This window comes from Entelurus aequoreus, linkage group LG04 (assembly GCF_033978785.1).
Source record: "Entelurus aequoreus isolate RoL-2023_Sb linkage group LG04, RoL_Eaeq_v1.1, whole genome shotgun sequence".
Taxonomy (NCBI): Eukaryota; Metazoa; Chordata; class Actinopteri; order Syngnathiformes; family Syngnathidae; genus Entelurus; species Entelurus aequoreus.
The window spans coordinates 26,851,051-26,874,102 of record NC_084734.1 but is presented as its reverse complement, the minus strand read 5'-3'; the positions used below and the strand labels follow the sequence as shown (position 1 = coordinate 26,874,102).

At 41.3% G+C, this 23,052-nt stretch overlaps 1 non-coding gene across 1 annotated transcript; it reads right to left on the bottom strand.

Annotated features, from left to right (window-relative positions):
* Positions 1-16: 16 nt before the first annotated feature.
* On the bottom strand, positions 17-88 carry trnag-ucc (transfer RNA glycine (anticodon UCC)). The gene has a single exon. It is a non-coding gene; the product is annotated as a tRNA-Gly (tRNA).
* Between the last annotated feature and the right edge of the window lie 22,964 nt (positions 89-23,052).

Sequence of the window (23,052 nt, the reverse complement as noted above, 5' to 3'; positions counted from 1 at the left end):
AATATAAAGCAAGTCATGCATTGGCCGGGAATCGAACCCAGGTCAACTGCTTGGAAGGCAGCTATGCTAACCACTATACCACCAATGCCTGGTACTTATATGATTTTTGCCATGAAATTTTAAAATGTAAAATAAACCAAAGGAAATTGGCTGTTATCTCTGGGTTTTTTGCTGATCAATAGCTAAGTAAAAACTTGTAACTGACTGGATATTGCCAAGATAACACAAGCCATGCATTGGCCGGAAACGGAACCCAGGTCAATTGCTTGGAAGGCAGCTATGCTAGCCACCATTCCACCAATATTTAGTCCATGGGCAATTGTTGCCTTGAAATTCTAAAATCTAAAATAAACCATAGGAAAGTGGCTGCTATCATCTAAAATTAGCTGGAATCTCAGGGTCGTTTGCTTATTAATGGTTGAGTAACAACTTTAAACAGACTGGATGTTGCCAAATTAACTCAAGCCATGCAATTGGTTGTTTCCTGATCTTTGGTTGAGTAATAACTTTTCAATGGACTGGACGTTTCCAAAACAGTTCCAACCAATTATGGACCAGGTGTAAAATCCCACTCAACTTCTATCAAGTCAGTTATGCTATCCACTATACCACCAATGCTTGGTTTATGATCTACTTTGATCTGGATATTCAGAAAACTTAAACAAACCATTAAACATTAGCTGGAATCTCAGTGTAGTTTGCTTATCAATGGTTGAGTAACAACTTTTAACAGACTGGACGTTGCCAAAATAACTCAAGCCATGCACTGGCTGGGAATCAAAACCAAAACTTCTTGGAAGGCAGCTCTGCTAGCCACTATACACAAATGCTTGGTTTTTGGATATTTTTTGTCTTGAAATTCTAATAACTGATATCTGAAATTTTGGAAGTTGAATGTTTTCTCTGGGTTGTTTTCTGATCAATAGTTAAATAACAACTCTCATCTGACTGGACGTTGCCAAAACACAGCAAGACATGCTTTGGCCGGGACTCGAACCAAGCCTAAATGCTAGGAAGGCAGCTAAGCTATCTATTACACCACCAATGCCTGGTCCTCAGACCGTTTTTGCCTTGAAATTTTAAAATCTAAAATAAGCAATAGGAAATTGGCTGGTTTATGTGGGTTTTTTGTGGACCAATATTTGAGTAACAACTTTCAAATGACTGGACGTTGCCATAACGCAAGCCATGCATTGGCTAACATTCTAACCCAGATCAACTGCTTGGAAGGCAGCCATGCTAGCCACTATACCATCAATGCCTTGCCCTTGGATAAAGTCTGCCTTGAAATTATAAGAATTTAAATAAAGCTTGGAAAATTAGCTTTAATCCTTCGGTTGTTGTCTGATCAATGGACAATATCTACTTTTTTAAATTCAGCTCATAAAATAGGGAGCAAAAGCAAACGTGTTCATTTATGTTTTTATGCAATTTTATTCAAATTGTAACTGCCTAAGGTCTCACCTGGCTTGGAAGGTAAACATTGTATTCCACAACATGTGTTGTATCACGGCCCAACAAAGACTTTAAAGAAAATTAGTTCAACATTTAAATAATCTTTCTTCTCCATCAGTTGGCCTCAGTCTGGCCACCTCTATAAACCATCTTCCTGCATGTCCCTAACGCTAGTGAGAACCATTAGCATTTTCACAACGTGTTGAGAAAGGAAGCCAGCAGAGACTCGGGTGGATAGGAAGGAGGGGCTTTGGTAAGGGGCAGGGTATTTGTGGGAGAGACGGCACATGTGGTAGCATGCACTGATGTGCACAGCATCTGCATGTTCTTGATAACTACCGTATTTTCCGGACTATAAAGCGCACTTAAAATCCTTTTTTTCCTCCAAACTCGACAGTGCGCCTTATAAACCGGTGCGCATAATGTTCGGAATAATTCTGGATTTGCTTACCGACCTCAAAGCAATTTTTTTTTGGTACATGGTGTAATCATAAGTGTGACCAGTAGATGGCAGTCAAACATAAAAGATACGTGTAGGCTGCAATATGATGGCAATATGACTCAAGTATACAACACCAACATTTTATATGTTCCATTGAACATATAGAACGTTACATACAGCACTCAAAAATATATCAAAATGTTTTAGTACGACTTTGGTAAGCTATGAAGTTTGATTGATTGTACTGTGCTTTAACATATGAGTATTATTATGTTGTGTGTTTAAGGTAAGGCATATTATCCGGCGTTTTGTTTCGCAATATTATGCAAAAGCAACTTTTCTTACCTTCTGGTACCTGCTGATCTGTATTTGGAACCTGCATAAATCCAAATTGCACGGGCCCGAATTTGTAGTCCGTGGCGTCACCATAGTCGATAATCTTCTTCTTTTTCTCTATCTTCTTGTTATGGGACGGACATTCATCCTCCGCTGTTGCCATTTCTAATATGAAGCAGTGTAAAGTTCTTACTTATATCTATCAGTAAACTCGCAATGACAGCGCTAAAACATACCGGTTCCGGTCGGACAGTTTTTCACAGGACACATTTCCGGCTTTGTTGTGGTTTCCGGATGAGGAGATGCTGCTCCGTTATTGATTTAAGTAAAGTCTGAATGTCATTAAAACAGTTAACTTCATCTTTTGAAACTTTTTCCACCCCAGTCCTTGCACGCTACACCGCTACAACAAAGATGACGGGAAGAAGACGCTGCCGAAGGTGAGCCACGTAAATAAGACCGCCCCCAAAACGGATGCGACTGTCAGAAAGCGGCTTGAAGATGATCTGTAAAACATAATCCATGCAACATTTTGACCAAATAACCACCGTTACATGTTTTGTAAACCACAAGGAAGTGTTTTCAATTTAGAAAAAGATCAAATAAATATGACTCCTTTAATGCGCCTTATAATCCAGTGCGCCCTATGGTCCGGAAAATACGGTATAATGAATTAGTGTTACATAACACTTTTTTCTAAAAACGCAAAGCGCTTTACAGAGAGAACTGAGACCCAAACATTCATTCACTTCAGATTCACACTTGGTGGTGGTAAGCTACATTTGCAGGCCACATTTTCCTTGGGGTAGACTACCAGTAGGTGGCAATTTTCACCCGTAGTGTCTCCGATCACCACTAAACAATCATTCTAATTCATACACCAGTGTGAGGGGCACTAGGAGCAAGGTTGGTAAAGTGTCCTGTCCAGTGACACTAGGGCCGTGAATAAGGAACCCTCAAGTTGGTAGACGGCCGCTCTACCGTCTGAACAACGTTGTCCAAAAAAATAAAATAACGTCTTTTGTTTCGTGTGTGTGTCTGTGTGCATGCGAGGGCTGGGGACTCGAAGAAGAGGTCAAGGATGGTGGTACTCGCCTCTTCTCTGGTGATGCGTCGAGGGGGATGCCGCTTTCCCAGGCTTAATTGTAAAATACTGTTTGTAAGACAGCGCCTGCCACCCTGAATCAGCCTTCATTCAGATCATGTTGGCTGGCCAGGGTGTAATAGAGGATCTGAGGTGGAGGGCGTGGGGGGATGTTGGCTCTGTGGGGTGGAGGGAGGTCGGGGTAACCATGAAGAAAGAGAAAGCACATGTAAATAAGATGCAATCAGGATTGTTTTAGCCCCAGGCATGTTGCATGTTTTGCTTGTTTCCTTATTGGGAGAGTATTCATAATTCAAATATATGCCTTCAATAATTCACAAACAATATCAAACAATTTGTTTTGGAAAAATAATCTGTAGGAGAAATATTTAACTTCCATCCATCCATCCATTTTCTACCGCTTGTCCCTTTTTGGGGTCGCGGGGGGTGCTGGAGCCTATCTCAGCAGCATTCGGGCGGAAGGCGGGGTACACCCTGGACAAGTCGTCACCTCATTGCAGATATTTAACTTTGGCTTCAGCATTTTCTTTTTCCTTTCAATGACATTTTACATTTTCAACTTTGAAAGTTGCCAAAACTGGAGTGATTGTGGGGTTTTATTTAAGTATACCCATAATGTTGTTGCATGAATTATGAATAGCATTTACAAAACTCCAAAGACAATAATATTGTCAATAATAATAATAATTAATGTTATCTTACGCAAGATGTATTATAATAGTATTACTATCCCTAGTAGTAGCACTAATAGTAGTAGTAATAATAATTGAGTTTGAGTTTGAGTTTGAGTTTATTTCGAACATGCAAGCATACAACATGATACATCACAATTTCCAGTTTCTTTTCAACATGTTCGAAAAGGAGTAGGAAGAAGCAGAGCTTATTTAATCCTACCCCTTTTCTTTACATAACAGTTGCAAAACTTTTTGTTCACTTCCTGTTCACAATTTTTTCACAATAAACTCCATAAGTAATCACAATAAAAATAAATAAATAAATAATAGTAAGAATTTAATAATAATAATTTTTGAAGTAAGTCATATTTCATATGATGAGATAAGTAAGATTACTTTAAGAATGAATGAATGGATGGATGAAATAAATTGAGAATGTTTGTCATGGTTCTTCTTCTTTGTACTTTGTAAACACTTTAAGTTTGAAGAGTTTCTTGAAGTGGATCATATTAGTACATTGTTTGATTGCTTTGCTTAATCCATTCCATAATTTAATTCCACATACTGATATACTGAAGGTCTTAAGTGTTGTACGTGCAAACAAATGTTTTAAATTACATTTTTCTCTAAGATTATATTTCTCCTCTTTTTTTGAGAAGAATTGTTGTATATTCTTGGGTAGCAGGTTATAGTTTGCTTTGTGCATAATTTTAGCTGTTTGCAAATTCACTATGTCGTGGAATTTCAGTATTTTTGATTCAATAAATAAAGGGTTTGTATGTTCTCTATATCCAACATTATGTATTATTCTAACTGATCTTTTTTGTAACACCGTTAATGAATGAAGTGTACTTTTGTAATTATTTCCCCATATTTCTACACAGTAGCTCAGATATGGTAACACTAGTGAGCAGTAGAGAATATGAAGGGATTTTTGGTCTAGAACATGTTTTGCTTTATTCATTATTGACATGTTTCTTGCAACTTTATGTTGTATATTTTTTACGTGAGATTTCCAGTTCAATTTATCATCAATCATTATACCTAGAAATTTGGTTTCGTTTACTCTTTCAATTTCTATTCCGTCTATTTGTATTTGTGTTTGACTTTCTCTTCTACTGTTACCAAATAGCATTATTTTAGTTTTACTAAGATTCAACGATAGTCTGTTTTTGTCAAACCATCTTTTTAATTTGTTAATTTCTTCTGTTATTATTTGTATTATCTCCTGTGTGTTCTCTCCTGAACAAAACGCTGTTGTATCATCCGCAAATAATACTAACTTTAAATCTTTTGTAACTTTACAAATGTCATTTATATAGAGATTGAATAATTTAGGTCCTAGTATTGATCCCTGAGGTACACCACAGGATATATTTAGCGTTGTAGACGTGTGTTTGCCTAGCTTCACGTATTGTTTCCTGTTCGTTAGATAACTTCTTATCCAGTTTAAGACTAACCCTCTGATGCCATATCGTTCTAGTTTTTTGATTAAAATATTGTGATTAATTGTGTCAAATGCTTTAGTTAGATCCATAAAAACCGCTGCCGCACATTTTTGACTATCTATTGCATTGGTAATTTCTTCTGTAATTTCAATTAAAGCCATTGAAGTTGAAACATTAGCTCTGTATCCATATTGGTTCTCTTCGAGTATTCTATTTTTATTCATGAAACTTTCTAATCTGTTATTGAACAGTTTTTCAATGATTTTAGAAAATTGTGGAAGTAGAGAAACAGGTCTATAATTTGTAAATTGATGTTTGTCTCCAGTCTTATAAATTGGTGCAACTTTAGCTATTTTCATTTTGTTTGGAAATGTACCTGTTTGAAATGATATGTTACTAATATACATTAATGGTCCTGGGATCTCTTCAATAACCTTTTTTATCGTTTCCATATCAATTCCGTTACAATCAGTTGAAGTCTTAGATTTACATTTTTTCACGATTGTAACTATTTCCTCCTGTGTCACATTACTGAGGAACATGGAGTTGGGATTTCGCTCTATGGTATCATTATAGTCCTCAATTGGAACTGGGTCTGGAATCCTTTCTTCCAATTTTGGTCCAATATTTACAAAATAATTATTGAAGCTTTCAACTACTTCCTTTATGTTGTCATTTTTTTTATTCTCATCTAAAAAGTATTGAGGGTAGTCCCTCTTAGTTCCATTTTTAATAATGCTATTGAGGATGCCCCATGTTGCTCTCATATTATTTTTGTTCCTGTCCAATAATTCACTGTAATATTCTTTTCTACATGATCGTAGTATGTCTGTTAACCTGTTTTTATACTTTTTGTACTTAATTTCTGCCTCTATAGTTCTTTGTGCTATACATTTTCTATATAGTGTATTCTTCTTCTTACAAGCATTTTTTAATCCTTTTGTCATCCATGGTTGGTTATTCTTTCTCTGCTTGTTACTGAGTTGTATCCATGGACAATGTTTGTCATAAAGTATTATGAACTTGTTTAAGAAATGTTCATATGCTTCATCAACCTCTTTTTCATTATACACATTGTCCCAATCTTGCTTTTGTAGCTCAATTTTGAAGGCAGTCATCCTCTTCTCTGTGCATAGTCTTCGAAATGTCCTTTTGTCTTCCATGTTCTTCTTGTAGTTTCCATCGTATATTGTAAAAACTGGCAGATGATCACTAACGTCGCTTATAAGTAGACCACTTGTAGTGTTATTATCAAAATCATTGGTAAAAATATTATCAATAAGCGTGGCACAGTGTCCTGTGATTCTGCTTGGCTTTGTGATTTTAGGATATAGACTGATGCTGTACATTGTATCAATGAAGTCATCAATAGACTTTTGCTTGTTGGGGTTCAATAAGTCAATATTAAAGTCACCACATAAGAACATTATTCTTTGACCATTGTCCATGTAAATTGCCTTGATCCATTCTTCAAATGTTTCTATACTTGACTCAGGTGATCTATATATACAACTGATGAATATGTTTTTGCTTTTTTCCTGACATATTTCAATGGTTATACATTCTAAGATATTATCTATGGCAAATGACATGTTTTTTACCACTTTGTAGTTCAGGTTCTTCATCATGTACACAGCTACTCCTCCTCCATTTTTGTTGGTTCTGTTGATGTAGTTTAGTTCATATCCCTCCAGATCAAAATATATTCCTTTTTTATCATCAATCCATGTTTCTGTGACAGCTATCACTTTGAAGGGTTCGTTGATGTGTTCCAAAAAGTTCTTAATGTTGTTGTAATTTGCATACAAGCTTCTACTATTAAAATAAATAATTGACAATTTGTTATCACATTCAATGTTGCTATTATATTGATCATCTGTATAATAAAAACAACTATTACTGATGTGGGAGAAAAAATTTGTATCTGGATCTATATCATTTTCCAAATCCTGGTTTTTGTGATCTTTGTTGCAGAAATTTTTTAGTTCCATATTTTCTTGTTCAACAAACTTTGATGTTGTTTCAATAATCTCTATAAGTGTAGGTGGATGCAATCCTGAATCTAGGTCCTCCTGTTTAGTCGTCCCTTGGAACATAGTAGTGCCGATGCTGAATTTAGGTGCTTGTTTTCTGTCAGAGTCCATTATCATCGTTGTTGTGGTAGCTGTGTAAACTTTAAAAATTGTCCAGGTCCTTGATGTCATGGACAACAATTACTCTTGCTTCTGGACTTCCATTCAGCTTGATGTAGATTTTACAGTTGGCGCTCCAAGTTCCCTGGATTTTTCCCTGCCTTCTCAAGTCGCGTGCTTTCTTGGCGATTCCAGCATTACGTTTTGTGAGATGCTCATTCATGTACACATTTGTTCCCTTCAGCTTCTTTCCCTGTCTCAGCAATGCCATTTTAGATTTTCTGTTTACGAGTTTCACGAACACGACTGGAGTGGCGTTGTTGTTTCTTCCGTTCAGTGGGATGCATGTTTCGATGGTATTAATGTCAATTTCAATTTCTTTTGATTGCAGAAAGTTGACCACTTGCTGTTCTGCTGAGACCATATCCATTTAATCTGGTTCACCTTCATTATTCACAGCTTTCGCATAGGATCTAGGTTTAATTCGGTGCCCTGTCACAATGATATCATTCATTCGTTTATCCTGATCCATTTCATCTATGATGTTCCTCAGCATGTTGTTGTCTTCTTGAAGGATCTTCATTTGTTTGCTCATTTCAGTGGCTTCTCTATTTCTGGAGTTGTTCTCTTTTTTCATTTCTTTAATTTCTTCTTTCATTTCTTTCATATCCTCTTTCCATCCATCCATCAATTCTTCCAATTTTTCTATCATTTCTTCTTTAAATTCCTGGAGTATATTTTGTAGTATCCCTTCTTGAATCCCATCATGTCCTGTGCCCAGCTTCAAATCAGTCTTTCCAGTCAATCCTTTAACTTTTGGCATCGCGGCAGTCACTGACGTCAGTGCCTCTTATGTCTTAAGGGCAGTTACTTCTTTAGCGACTTGAGGCACTTTTATCTTGTTTTTTCAACAATTTCGTACCTTGCGCCGTTCAGAGATCAATTTGAGGTGTCAGCCTGTCAACTTATATCACTCTGCGACGTCGGGATCACTTTAAAACAGCTGTAAACTCGCCGTAACTTTTGGTTGCTAGGCAACCGCTTTGAACTGCAGGAGGCGCCTTTGGCTTGAGGCTAACGGCTCTTCCACTCGCCTTATTTCAGCGTATCAGTGCCTCTCAACTGACCAAAATCAGATCTAAGATGCCAGGTGACTCTCCTGTGGCTGTGATCGCAAATCAGTGGTCAAATCAGTGGTCAAAATCTTCAGACTTAACAAAAACTCCGGTAGCAGAAGCGGAGCTTTTTTTCTTTGCGTCCTTTCTCATTGACAGGAATTTAACTGCATAAAACTGAAACAGGGCAGCAAGGTGGAACAGGGGTTAGTGCCTGTGCCTCACAATAAAAAGGTCCTGGGTTCGATCCCGGGCTCGGGGTCTTTCTATGTGGAGTTTGCATGTTCTCCCCGTGATTGCGTGGGTTCCCTCCGGGTACTCCGGCTTCCTCCCACCTCCAAAATCATGCACCTGGGGATAGGTTGATTGGCAACACTAAATGGTTCCTAGTGTGTGAGTGTGAATGTTATCTGTCTATCTGTGGTGAGGTGGCGACCTGTCCAGGGTGTACACTGGCTTCTGCCCAAATGCAGCTGAGATAGGCTCCAGCAACCCCCGCGACCCCGTAAGGGACAAGTGGTAGAAAATGGATGGATGGATGGCAAACTGAAACACAGCCTGACCGTATTTTGTCCTGAATGTGGGCACCAGCAGGAGATCAATTCCAGAGGTTCTCACACCGGATTTATACTTTTAAACAAAACAATAACAACCACAACCACAGAAGAGCATCAGCAAATACGATATGTATAAATATACGAAAAGTTATGGCAAATTCTCCGCAATGGCGCCCGTGTGTTTGAAAAACCAATGAGCGCTGGACAACACAGCCCGCCCCTCAAAAGGAACCTTCCAAAAGTCCCACATAGCTAGCAGGAACCAAAAATAGTTCCTGAAGAACTACCTGGGTAGTTTTTATTGGAAACACAGTGGGAACTTTATTTACCCGAGTAAGTGGGAAAGTTCCTGCTCTGGAAAGGGGCCTAATGGGAGTGGCTGTTTTTCTCTTGTAAAGCACTCTAAAAAAAAACCCTCTAAATATCTCCATCTCATGTTATGTACCCACTGTAAGTATTTATGTGATGTAGTAACAAGCACATTCATAATAACATGTAATATTTACGTATTTTGCTCATTAATTTCATAGACGCATCATGTCGTTCGCTTTTTCCTTCGACAACAGCACTGATTACTACTCACTGCTGACTTCATGAGAGCCAACAAACATATTTAAAACATTACTTACTGTACAATGTCTTCTATCACTAGGATGCTGACTGTTAAGATGTTGATATATTCTCTTTTACATGAAGAATGAATCATCATCCTTGTGAAGGGTTAAAAAAAAGGTGGGTGGGTGCAAATCCATCTTTTGCGTGTTTTTCTGCGGGTCTAAAATGGCTGTCAAAGTTGACCAACTTCTCAGTTTATGTCCATATCATTTTACTATCAAGGTGATATAATCAAGAATAAACTTTCACAAGCTCCGAGGCGAGAAGCAGCTCACCAGCTCACCAGCTCATGATGTGAATGCAGCAGCATAGGGAAGTTGACTTTCTCTGATCAATGTGCCGCAAAATGTAGGTCCTTAATGTTAGAGCTTATAATAACAATTACTATTACTATTACTTGGTATTATTTAGATCATAAAATGTAGATGGAGGATTGTTGCCGCTTTTTTGGATGTTATTTACTGGGTTTTATGGTAGGAATAAACTCAGCCATCATAGAGTCCATCCTGACCTCCTCCATCACAGTGTGGTTCCCCGGCGCCACAGTCCAGGATAAGAATAGACTGCAGCGCATCGTACGTGCTGCTGAGAAGGTGATTGGCTGCAAGCTCCCATCCCTCCAGGACTTGTTCTCCTCCAGGACCAGGAGGCATGTGGGTCGGATCACAGCTGACTCTTCTCACCCTGGACACACACTATTCTCCCCTCTCCCCTCAGGCAGGAGACTACGCTCCATCCAGACCCACACCTCCCGCCACCTGAACAGTTTTTTCCCCTCGGCCATCAGGCAAATGAACAATAACTCCTAACAGCAGCTCCTTGAATTCCTTGAATCCCTTCTAAGTCTATCTGATAGCTCAGTCACAGCTCTTTTTATACCAAATATGTGTTATATGTGTTTTATGTCGCACGTTTGCACCAAGAAAAATTCCTAGTTTGTGAACCCGTTCTCAAACAATGGCAATAAAACGATTCTGATTCTGATTCTGATTCTGATTCTGAATTGACGCAATGACGTCATAGCGCCCATTGGCTCCATTGTAAGTAAACTTTTATTTACGTTTATTTATGCATTACAAAATGGCATATGTGCTCTGGTCCCTCGTAACAATCAGCCGTGTTTGGACATCCTGGTACTAACAATCACTGCATCTGGACCATTATTATTGAACTGTGCGACTATTTAATAAAAATACATAAATAATGTAGCGTCCATCAAATGATTTGATTGTTTTTTGAGAGACACACAAACACAGACAAACACACACACACACACACACACACACACACACACACACACACACACACACACACACACACACACACACACACACACACAAACAGCTGTCACAGCTTCATAAACATTTGTACTAAACAGTAATCTTACCATCACAAATACCATGAGTGTCTATAATAACAAGTAAACACTTTTTTTTATCACGCTTCTGCAGATACAGGTTTAAGAAAATACATTCAAAGAACCTATCACTGATCTGCCTCTACTCAGAGGTATATGTGAATTATATGTTTGTTGATTAAAAGTCCTTGAGCTTTAAGGGATTACAGTCACAAACTGAGGAGGTGTTTGTTTAGCCTCTTCTTCAAGGCATGAATACTGCTTGATGTAATGTCTCCAACAACCACAGGGGGGAACTGTTCCATATTGTAATAGCAGAGTGGAGAAAGCTCCTGTCGAAGCATTTGGCGCTTGACTTTGGGATTTCCAGGCCATGGCTTGGTATTAACCTAACGACCTGAGATGTGGGCTGGGGGTAGCAATGCTTTAAAATCCGCAGGACAGCTGGGGGTATGCATTTTATAAAGGGCAGTTGTTGCTGCAACTGCTCATCGATGACACAGCTTGCTAATGACGAACTGCTGTAGAGAAAACTCAACACCAATGATTTTTAGAGCCTTTTTTTGGATGATGTCGAGCTGCCCGACAGTGGTTTGAGCGGCATTCATCCAGGCTAAGCAAGAGTACTCCATAATGCTCCTGATCTGGAGACTGGATTAAAGACTTCCTGACTGACCGCCGTCAGAGGGTGAGGATGGGTACCCACACCTCCACAGCCCTCAGCCTCAGCACCGGCTCACCTCAGGGCTGCGTGCTGGGCCCCTGCTCTACTCACTCTACACCCACGACTTCACAGCCACCCACCCCGGCAATCACATCATAAAGTTTGCCGATGACACAACGGTGGTGGGCTGCATCTCTGGGGTCGACGAGACGGCATACCAGGACGAGGTGGAGCAGCTGGCAGTGTTGAGCAGGGCGAACAACCTGAAGCTGAACCAGCTCAAGACCCAGGAAGGGATCTTGGACAGCAGGAGGAGAAAAACTACCATACAGCCCCTGTACATCGACGGGGGCTGTGTGGAAAGAGTCTCATCCTTACGCTTCCTGGGAGTTCACCTGGAGGAGGACCTGTCCTGGAGGACCAACACCACGGCTATCGTCAAGAGGGCACAGCAGAGGCTCTACTTCTTGAGAGTACTCAGGAATCTCCACCTGAGACAGGATCTACTGGTGTCCTTCTACCGCTGTACTGTGGAGAGCATCCTCACATACTGCATCTGCATATGGTTCTGCAGCTGCACAGCAGCAGAGAGGAAAGCTCTCCAGAGGGTCGTCAAATCGGCCCAAAAAATCATCGGGTGCCCCCTCCCCTCCCTGGAAGAACTGTACAACTCCCGCTGCCTGAAGAAGGCAGCCAACATACTCAAGGACCCATCCCACCCCGGCAACAGCCACTTCGATCGGCTGCCTTCCGGCAGACGTTTCAGAACCATGCGAACCCGCACAAATAGACTCAAGAACAGTTTCTACCCCCGGGCCATAACTGCCCTAAACGCAGCTGGAATGTAAAAATAAAAAAATAAAAACTCATGCCACCGGTCAATCACGATCCGGGACTGTGCAATCAGCGATTACACGCCAACTGGACAATATTTATCATATTTATTTACATATTTTAATCCAAAATAAAATGCCTGCACAGCATAGGAGGTAGGAAATGCTGACTCCCACCCCCTCAGCACACTGGGAACCAGCATTACTCCTCTCTCGTCAGTTCACTAGTCACTTTATACATTTTACTGTCTCGTTTTTTTTACATTGCCTCTTAGAGTGGTCTTAGGCCATATGGCATATTGTGTATATTGTGTTGTTTTTGTATATTGTGAAGTGAAGTGAAGTGAATTATATTTATATAGCGCTTTTCTCTAGTGACTCAAAGCACTTTACATAGTGAAACCCAATATCTAAGTTACATTTAAAGCAGTGTGGGTGGCACTGGGGGCAGGTGGGTAAAGTGTCTTGCCTAAGGACACAACGACAGTAACTAGGGTGGCGGAAGCGGGGATCGAACCTGCAACCCTTAAGTTGCTGGCACGGCCGCTCTACCAACCGAGCTATACCGCCCCATATTGTGTGGTTTCTTCTTTTTAAAAAAAAAAAGCAAAGCACCTTAGGGAAGCAACCTAAATTTCGTTGGACCTGTACCTGTACATGCACAATGACAATAAAGATCATTCATTCATTCATTCATTCATTCATTCACTCATTCATCTGGCTCTTGTAGATGTTGGCTCTGCCTGTGGCAACAAGCTTGTTGGCCAGCTTACGTAGCGCTCTGAGACGTTGACCAGCATGTTTGCAGATGTTGGACAGGTGGCCGGTCCATGTTAGTTTGGAGTCAATACAAAGACCCAGAACCTCTATCTGCTCAAAGAGCCCGATTTTAGTGGCCCCGAAGAAGAGATCTAGGTGGGATGGATTCCTCTTCCTGGACAGGATAATAGCCTTGCACTTGTTGGGCTCAAAAGTGACCTTCCAGGTGTCAGCCCACTTTCGAATGTCCTCCAGGTCTTTGTTTAGCGATGCAACTACCTCAAGTCCATTTAATGTTGTTGTAGGGGCGAAGATGGTGGAGTCATCCACATACAGGAATATAGTGTTCTCACACTGTTCCACATCATCTATGAAAATGGACAATAGTAATGGGCCGAGAATTGATCCCTGCAGGGTACAGATGCCTTGATGGGAAGTGGAAGTGAAGATTGAACAGAGAGCACAACCTTGATGGTTCTTCCTTGAAGGTAGTTCTGTAGCCAGACATGCAGTCTTCCAGTTACGCCCTTTGAGGTGAGCTTAACACAAAGGCCATTGTGCCAAACCTGGTCGAATGTACCCTTAATGTCCAGTGTAACAGTGTACACTTCGCCACTTTTGTCGAGGATGTTGTTCCATGTCTGTGAAAAAACTGTAAGGAGGTCTGTTGTGCTGTGGTTTGGTCTGAAACCATATTGTTTATTGGAGATAAGGTCATGGCGTAGGAGATATCTCTGTAGCTGTTTGTGGACAGAGGGTTCCATCACTTTACTAATAATGCTGAGCAGGAGGGATATGGGACGGTACTTGGATGGATCTGCTTTAGAGTCCCTTTTGTGAATTTGGATTACTCTTGCAGTTTTCCATTGGTCAAGAAACAACCCAAGTCATTCATCGCCATAAAATTTCCTTTCACTGCTACGCTGACGATACTCAAATTTATCTTCCACTCAAGACAGACGATCCCTCTGGGCTGGACTTTTTGAAAGACTGCTTGCGGGGACATAAAGGAGTGGATGTCACAAAGCTTCCTGTAGCTCAATGGCACCAAGAGTGAAATTCTTCTGTTCGGCAACTCCACCTCGGTCAGTCAGATCAGAAAGAATTTGGGAAGTTTTGCCACTCTTGAAAAACCCCACATCAAAAACCTTGGGGTCATATTCGACCCAGATCTCAAGTTTGACAAGCAAGTGAAATCTGTGGTGAAATCCTGTTTTTTCCAACTGCGCACAATAGCCAAGATCAAGTCTTTCCTCTCCCCCAGTGACCTACGGAGGGTCGTGTTGATGCTCATCTTCTCCAGACTGGACTATTACAATGCCGGGGTCACCGACAAAACCATCCATAGAATGCAGCCAGTACAAAATGCAGCTGCCAGGCTGGTGACAGGCACAAAAAGGAGGGAACATATTTCTCCCATCCTCTCCTCCCTTCACTGGCTCCCAGTGAAGCGCAGAGTGAAATTTAAGATCCTCACGTATGTATTCAAAGCGCTCAATGGTCTCACCCCAGCTTACATCAAAGATCTCCTGGACCAACCTACAAGCTCCAGGTTTGGTCGTTGCCTTAGATCTGACAACCAGATGACCCTGAAGGTCCCACGGTCAAACCTAGTGACAAAGGGAGACTGTGCTTTCTCAGTGATGGCACCTAGGCTATGGAATAAGCTCCCTCTGAATATGAAGCCCGCCACCACTCTAGACTCTTTTAGAGCACACCTTAAAACTCACCTCTTTACTGCAGATGACTTTTGATTTATGTGTTCATTGTGAGTCTTAAATGTTCATTTTAGATTCCTTTGTGAGTCTCAGTCTCTGTAAAACGTGGTTAGTGGAGCTGCACCTGGTGTTGTGGTTATGGCGGTCATTTACGTTAAGGAAGTAGTTTGACATGTACTTCGGTATCAGGGAGGTGTAGTGGATTTTATAGACTAGGCTCAGTGCAAGTTGTTTAACTCTGTCCTCCACCTTGAGCCAGCCTACTTTAGAGAAGTGGGTAGGAGTGAGGTGGGAGGTGGGGTGGAGGTCTAGAAGTAACCTGACTAGCTTGTTCTGAGATGTTTGGAGTTTAGATTTGAGGGTTTTGGAGGTGCTAGGGTGCCAGGAGGTGCATGCATATTCGAAAAAGGGTTGAACGAGAGTTCCCGCCAGAATCCTCAAGGTGCTTTTGTTGACCGGAGAGGAGATTCTGTAGAGAAATCTCGTTCGTTGGTTAACCTTTCTGATTACCTTGGTTGCCATTTTATCACAGGAAAGGTTAGCCTCTAGAATGGAACCTAGGTAGGTGACCTCATCTTTCCTGGTGATAACAATGTCACCCACTTTTATGGTGAAGTCATTGACTTTCTTAAGGTTGATGTGGGACCCAAACAGGATGGATTCTGTTTTACCCAAGTGTATGGATAGCTTGTTGTCAGCGAGCCAGGTGCAAGTTCTACAGAGCTCAGCACTGAGGATTTTTTCCACCTGTGACTTGTCCTTGCCGGATACCAGCAGGGCAGAGTCATCCGCAAACAAAAACAATTCACAGTCGCATGCCGATGACATGTCGTTTATGTATATTAGGAACAGTAAAGGTCCCAATATACTGCCTTGGGGACTCCACAGCTCACGGAGAGGGGGGGACGACACGGTGCCGTTCACCTCTACCACCTGGCCCCTCCCCTCCAAGTAAGATTGCATCCAGCTCCATGAGGTTTTGTTAAATCCGATTGCTCTGAGCTTATCCATCAGTATAGCGTAGTTAACGGTGTCAAAGGCCTTCTGAAGGTCCAGCATGACCATGCCGCAGTATTTGTACATGAGTTTATTAGTGGCAAGGTAACTATCGACCTGTTCATAAACTATTTTCTCCAACTATTTTCTATTTAGATATGGGGGATATCCTGATGTTTAATGTCGGGTATGTCCGTAGAGCCACTTCTCCCGCAGAGTGAATTCACAATGCCCCACCATTTATTCGAGCTGAGTGTGTCCGATAGATCTTTTTTTTTAGCTTGTTGTTGTATTGTCTCTGTTCGTTTCTCAGTTTTATTGAACACTGCCCTTGCTTCCAGAAACTTTTGCTTTGATGCCAGGTCGTTGGATGTCCGCATTTTGCGGTAGAGCCGTCACTTTTTCTTTGCTACTCTTCTGCAATGCTCGTCAAACCAAGATTTATCCCCAGGCTTTCTGGTTATGATCCTGCTTGGTATGAATGCAGCCATGACGTCTTGCAATAGGATAGTGAGAGTGGTGCAGATTGTTTCAGGATCATGTTCCTTGAAGACACTGGACCAGTTCATGGATGTTAGGTACTCTCTCATTTTCCAGACCTGAGCTTTGTCATATCTCCAGTCTCTGCGCTTGTATGGCTTATATCTCTGAAGATTGGTAGTTTAAGCTGGAAATGTACAGGGTTATGGTCCGAGGAGCCAACATTTGCAAGGGTCTTTGTAGTTGCTGGAGTGCCTGATTTAACCAAATCTAGAATGTTGTTTGTTGGTTCAGTGACAATCTGCTCCAGTCTCAGAGAGTTGGCAAGTTGCAGGGTTCGTCGTCCAGCAGCATCCATGTCATTGCTCCCCAGTCACTCTTTGTGGTGTACATTGAAGTCGCCAATGAGCATCACAGACTGGGCTCCGGACTCGTCCCTCACAGAGAAGGTGTTTCTGTCGAGGTAGTCTAAGACTTCATTGGAGGTACTTGGGGGCCAGTAAACAGTACCTGTTAGCAGCATCCTGATCTTCAGTGCAACAGTGAAACACATAAGCTCAAAGTCTTTAGGGTCTTGGGATGGATTGTGGTAGATGGATACACCTTCGAGACAGTAAATTGCTAAACCGCCTCCGGACCCCCAGTGCGATCTCTGCAACAGCTGACTGAGTAGCCAGGAATCTCTATCTCATCTGCCCCGTCTGGAATGGTGGAGTCCAAGAATGTCTCTACCAAGATGACAATCGATGGCTTCTTCTCTGAGCAGAGGTTGGAGAGGTCCCCAATATTGTTGTGTAATACTTGGTTTTTCATTTCAAGGATTTCCAGTTTATTTTCGCTCATTCGTAGTCATCATCTGTGCGTAGGTCGGCGTGGGGTGGTCTGTCCGTTTCTAGGCTTTCTTATTAGTTTGCTAGCAATAGGGAGAGCTGGCCCCTGCGCCCTTGAAACACACCTGAGCAGTGTGTCAGAGATCAGTGCATACATGACCTAATCTGAAAGCATCTTGCATGTGCAGAGGAATCATAACGGATTGGGTTTTCAGAAGAAACCACCTGGCCAAGGACGGGGTGATCGCACTATTTATGATCTCTACTACCCCCCTATTTATTATAATTCACATTGAGCCAGGAAGAAGAAGCTTTTGTAGCGCGCAAATACACACTACATCACCATGACAACACGTTCACATGACAAGCATTGCTTGGATTGATAAAGTGTTATATCTTTCATAGATTTTAATTATATTCACAAGTGTTAGTAAAACTCAACTCTCAACCAAAATAAATGGAGTCATGGCAAGGTCTGTCTCAATAGAAATGAGCCTGCCTTCATTCCAGACGTAAGCACCTTTGGTCTTGTCCGCAGGCTGGATAGGGGAATACAAGAATACCAATAAGAGAAACATGCTTAACTTCACACGCATACAAAAAAACAAAAAACTTAAGCACAGACGGGAGAATAGGGTCCTAAGGCAGCCCAGTAAGAAGGCCACTGCAGTGTGTCGTGACAGCAGCACAAAAACTCTAAAATCCTGGCATGATAACTTCAAAATAAAGAAAACTCCAGATTGTTTTCTTTGTTTAAAAATAGACCAAGGACATTCTGAAAATGAACAAATCATCATGTTGTTTTGCTTACACTTACATGTTGCAGTTAATAGTATTCTTTCTTCATCTGTTGTTATTTGTGCTTTTTGAATTAATAATGTGATAATGTTCATCAGTCAAATACACGTTTGGAGGTGGAATTGAGTGTGGCAGAGTTTGTGTGTGCTCTCATTGGTGTTATTTTTTATTCTATCAGAAGATGAAATAATTATCAAAATTACAGGATGTTAATGGAATTTACTCATTTTACTCAACCAATGTACTAATATCATGTGGTTTACATTGTACAAAAGTAGCATCATTTGGAACAAAACATTTTATTTTTGACTAATCTCATTAATCACCCAAGTTAGAAGAGGATACATATTATTTCAGCATAGTTGTGTGCGCCCGGCAAATGAGTCCCCATGCATCATAAGTACAACACAGAATTAGATAGTCCCTCTCCTTCACTGCGGCTGAAACCCTCATCACATCCACAATTAACTATCCCAATAGTGCTCTATACGGCACGCCCTCCAAAACATTTAATAATCTCCAGAATATACAAAACTCTGCCGCTCGCATCCTGACATGCACCTGCTACCTGGACCACAGACCCTCCACTGGCTCCCTCAGCAAGCCCTCCATATTACGGCCCTCTCCTATACCTCTCAGATCTACTCATGCGTTAGTCTCCCTCAGTGGCCTAGTGGTTAGAGTGTCCGCCCTGAGATCGGTAGGTTGTGAGTTCAAACCCCGGCCGAGTCATACCAAAGAAAAATGGGACCCATTACCTCCCTGCTTGGCACTCAGCATCAAGGGTTGGAATTGGGGGTTAAATCACCAAGAATTATTCCCGGGCGTGGCTCAGCTGCTGCCCACTGCTCCCCTCACCTCCCAGGGGGTGAACAAGGGGATGGGTCAAATGCAGAGGACAAATTTCACCACATCTAGTGTGTGTGACAATCATTGGTACTTTTAACTTAACTTAAAATCTTGCACCTTGGGAGGCCAACTAGCTGTTCTTTCCCTGCAAGACAAAGCTCTGGACCTTCAAAAACCTACTGAAGACTCACTTTTTCAGAAATTTTTAATGTTTAATGCTGTTTGATTGCTCTGTTTTTACTTTTTAATGTGGCTCTTTAAGTGACTTGAAAAGCGTTTGTTATATATGCTCCAAAGCATTCACACATATGCTTTTTCACACCAAAATTCATCTATTTATCATTGTGTGAATGCTCCAATTATTATTCAACTTCTTCTTCATCTCCAGATTTTGGTGCGTTTTACCTTCCACATGTTTCACCCAATTCACCCGAACTGTTCAGCCTATTCGGGAATCGCGGGCTTTCCCTTGACAAATTCCAAAAATTCCCAGATTTCCAAGAATTCCTGGTTTTACGAGAGATTTTTTCCATTTAAAATGAATTAGCCATTTTTCAAACATTCACCATTTCCACATTTTTCAACCGATTCAAACCATTCTACCTTCAACACATTCCACCATCTTGGAAATTCTAACTACTCTTTTTCAAAGTTCAAAACAATTCTAGGATTTTCCAGAATTCCTAGTTTTCCAAAGCCCTATTTACACCCTTTTTTATGGCGACTACTCCTCCCACAATTTTCAACCCACTTCAACCGTTCCACCGTCAAAACATTCCTCTTAATTAGGATAAAAAAACTGAGATGTTTTTTGAACTGGAAAAATTCCCGGTTTTCCCGAAATTCTAGGAATTCCTTAATACCATATCTCAATTCCACATGTTACTACTTCAACATTTCTCACCTGATTTGAAATATTCCAACACCAACCATTTCAACTCATTCAGACCATTCAAGTTTTCTACCATTTTAAATTTTTTTTCCCGCTTTTCTATAATATCCCAAAATTTTGGGAAATGGGACCTTCTTCAAAGTTCCACTACTCCCACATTTTTCATCTGATTCAAACTGTTCCAACTTAAAAATATTCAGCCTTTTCAAAATTGTGTGCTCTACTTCAAGAATTCTAAAAAAATTCCAGCATTTCAGTTCAACTTCAGCATTGGAGCATTCACACGCAATTCCTTCAGGAATTGCGTCATCTAGTTAATTATTATTATTGTATTAATAGTAGTATTATATATTATAATAAAATATAATAATATAATATTTATATAATAATAATAATAATAATTGTCATTATTATTGTTATCCAACCCTTAATTTGCTCTGATTTGTTTTTTTTGCTTAATTTTGCTTCTTGAGCGCTGACAATTTTCTATTGCATTATCAAAACATACAGTACAGGCCAAAAGTTTGGACACACCTTCTCATTTCAATGCGTTTTCTTTATTTTCATGACTATTTACATTGTAGATTGTCCCTGAAGGCATCAAAACTATGACACCCGTGAAGTGAAAACCCTTTCAGGTGACTACCTCTTAAAGCTCATCAAGAGAATGCCAAGAGTGTGCAAAGCAGTAATCAGAGAAAAGGGTGGCTATTTTGAAGAAACTAGAATATAAAACATGTTTTCAGTTATTTCACCTTTTTTTAACTCCACATGTGTCCATTCATGGTTTTGATGCCTTCAGTGACAATATACAGTGTAAATAGTCATGAAAACAAAGAAAACACATTGAAAGGAGCAGGTGTGTCCAAACTTTTGGCCTGTACTGTAGTTTTTGTGGGAAATTGTGTGTGAATGCCAAATAACTAAAATTGAACTCAACTCCTATCTGCGGATACATGAAAAAGTTAGATTTCTGGGGCTGGAAAAATTGTTATCCAGAACATTTTTAGTGCTAGAATGAATATCGAAAGAGAATTTGTGTTTGGATCATCTGAAATGTGTGGAAAAGTGGGATTTTTTCCAATGTGGCAAATATGAATGTTATCAGTGAGCTGAATGTTTATGACGAGTTTGAAAAATCTGGAATTGTTCATTGTTCGATTGCTGTCTCCCACCCCCGTCTCCATTGTGGACTCCTACCGTTTCTTGGGCACCACCATCACCCAGGACCTCATGTGGGAGCCGACCATCAGCTCCCTCATCAAGAAGGCCCAGCAGAGGATGTACTTCCTGCGGCAGCTGAGGAAACTTAAGGTGCCGACCGAGATGCTGGTGCAGTTTTACTCAGCCATCATCGAGTCCATCCTCACCTCCTCCATCACCATGTGGTTCCCCGGCGCCACAGTCCAGGATAAGCATAGACTGCAGCGCATCGTACGTGCTGCTGAGAAGGTGATTGGCTGCAAGCTCCCATCCCTCCAGGACCTGTTCTCCTCCAGGACCAGGAGGCGTGTGGGTCGTATCACAGCTGACTCTTCTCACCCTGGACAAAAACTATTCTCCCCTCTCTTCTCAGGCAGGAGACTACGGTCCATCCAGACCCACACCTCCCGCCACCTGAACAGTTTTTTCCCCTCGGCCATCAGGCACATGAACAATAACTCCTAACAGTAGCTCCTTTGAATTCCTTTCTAAGTCTATAACAGGATCTGATAGCCTCTTTCTTTGCGCTGTCCTCAAATCTAAACATCAAACATGGATATGATCAGCTGGACTCTCGACGCAATTGACAAAGTCTTTTCGACAAGGAAAAGAGGTTCGGGGGAGCCTGGCTGCCCTGATGGAACCATTGCTGCGGGGTACGTGAGAGACTCCTGGGATAAATGGAGAATCATGTGCCTCTCTGTCCTTTCCATCGAGGAAGTGGAAGACATCTACCTATTTGGAACCGTGATCGTGGGGCACGTGCTGATTGGGCTGGGCATTGCTCTGGTGTATCGTCAAATTCGGAAGACGATGGCAGCCACTCAAGGAGCCCAAAGGCTGTTCGTCGCAATGGAAGGATTGGGTCGGGATGTGAGAACACAGACTGTGGCGATTTCTGATCTGAATCGCAAAATGGATCTCATCATGGAGAAGCTTGCTGAGAAAGAGAATTAAATTTAATTTGAGAGAACCAGCATGGACACAGAACAGGCAAGTCATTGTTTTGACTGCTCGAAGAAAACAACATCCTAATCTATGATTTGACTCCCTTGAATGGCCTTGACGCAGGAACAGGCTGTTCTGAAAAACTCCCCCGAGGACTCCTCAACGATGGACGCTTTTGACCTTCCTTTTTTTCAATAACACCTGGTGTCGAACTTTGAGATCGGCCCCAGTCCACAAAAACATTTCAGCATCTCACCCAAGTTAATTGGGCATACATGCACGCACCCGCCCTTTCCCCAATCAACGCCTCCACCACTGCTTTATTCCTCTTCGGAGTTGTGGACGGCTGAGTAGCGCTTTATAGCAGCAGCCGGCATCCAGGGCCCCAAATCCCCCCCTCTGTTGCGAGTTGTTGTGATTATATGTATCATGTTTATGTGTGCTATGTTATGTGAGGTTTTTTCTTGGACTCAGTCTGGACCCCTCCCGAGGGTCCAGCCTTAGACTGATATTTTTTTTTTACTCTTCCCCCCTTTCCAAATATCACCTTTTTCCCACCTTTTTTAAGGAGCGCTGTAAGTGGCTGATCCGTTGGCGGTCTCGTCTTGCCCCCCTGTAACGTATGTCTGCTCTTAGTGGGACTGTGCCGAAAATGACATTTCAGTTCTTATGTGTCTTGTACATGTTAAAGAATGGACAATAATAAAGCATCTTGAATCTTGAATCTTGAAGATCTGATAGCTCAGTTACAGCTCTTTTTATTACCAGATCTATATGTGTTTTATGTTGCGTGATTGCACCAAGAAAAATTCCTAGTTTGTGAACCCGTTCTCAAACAATGGCAAT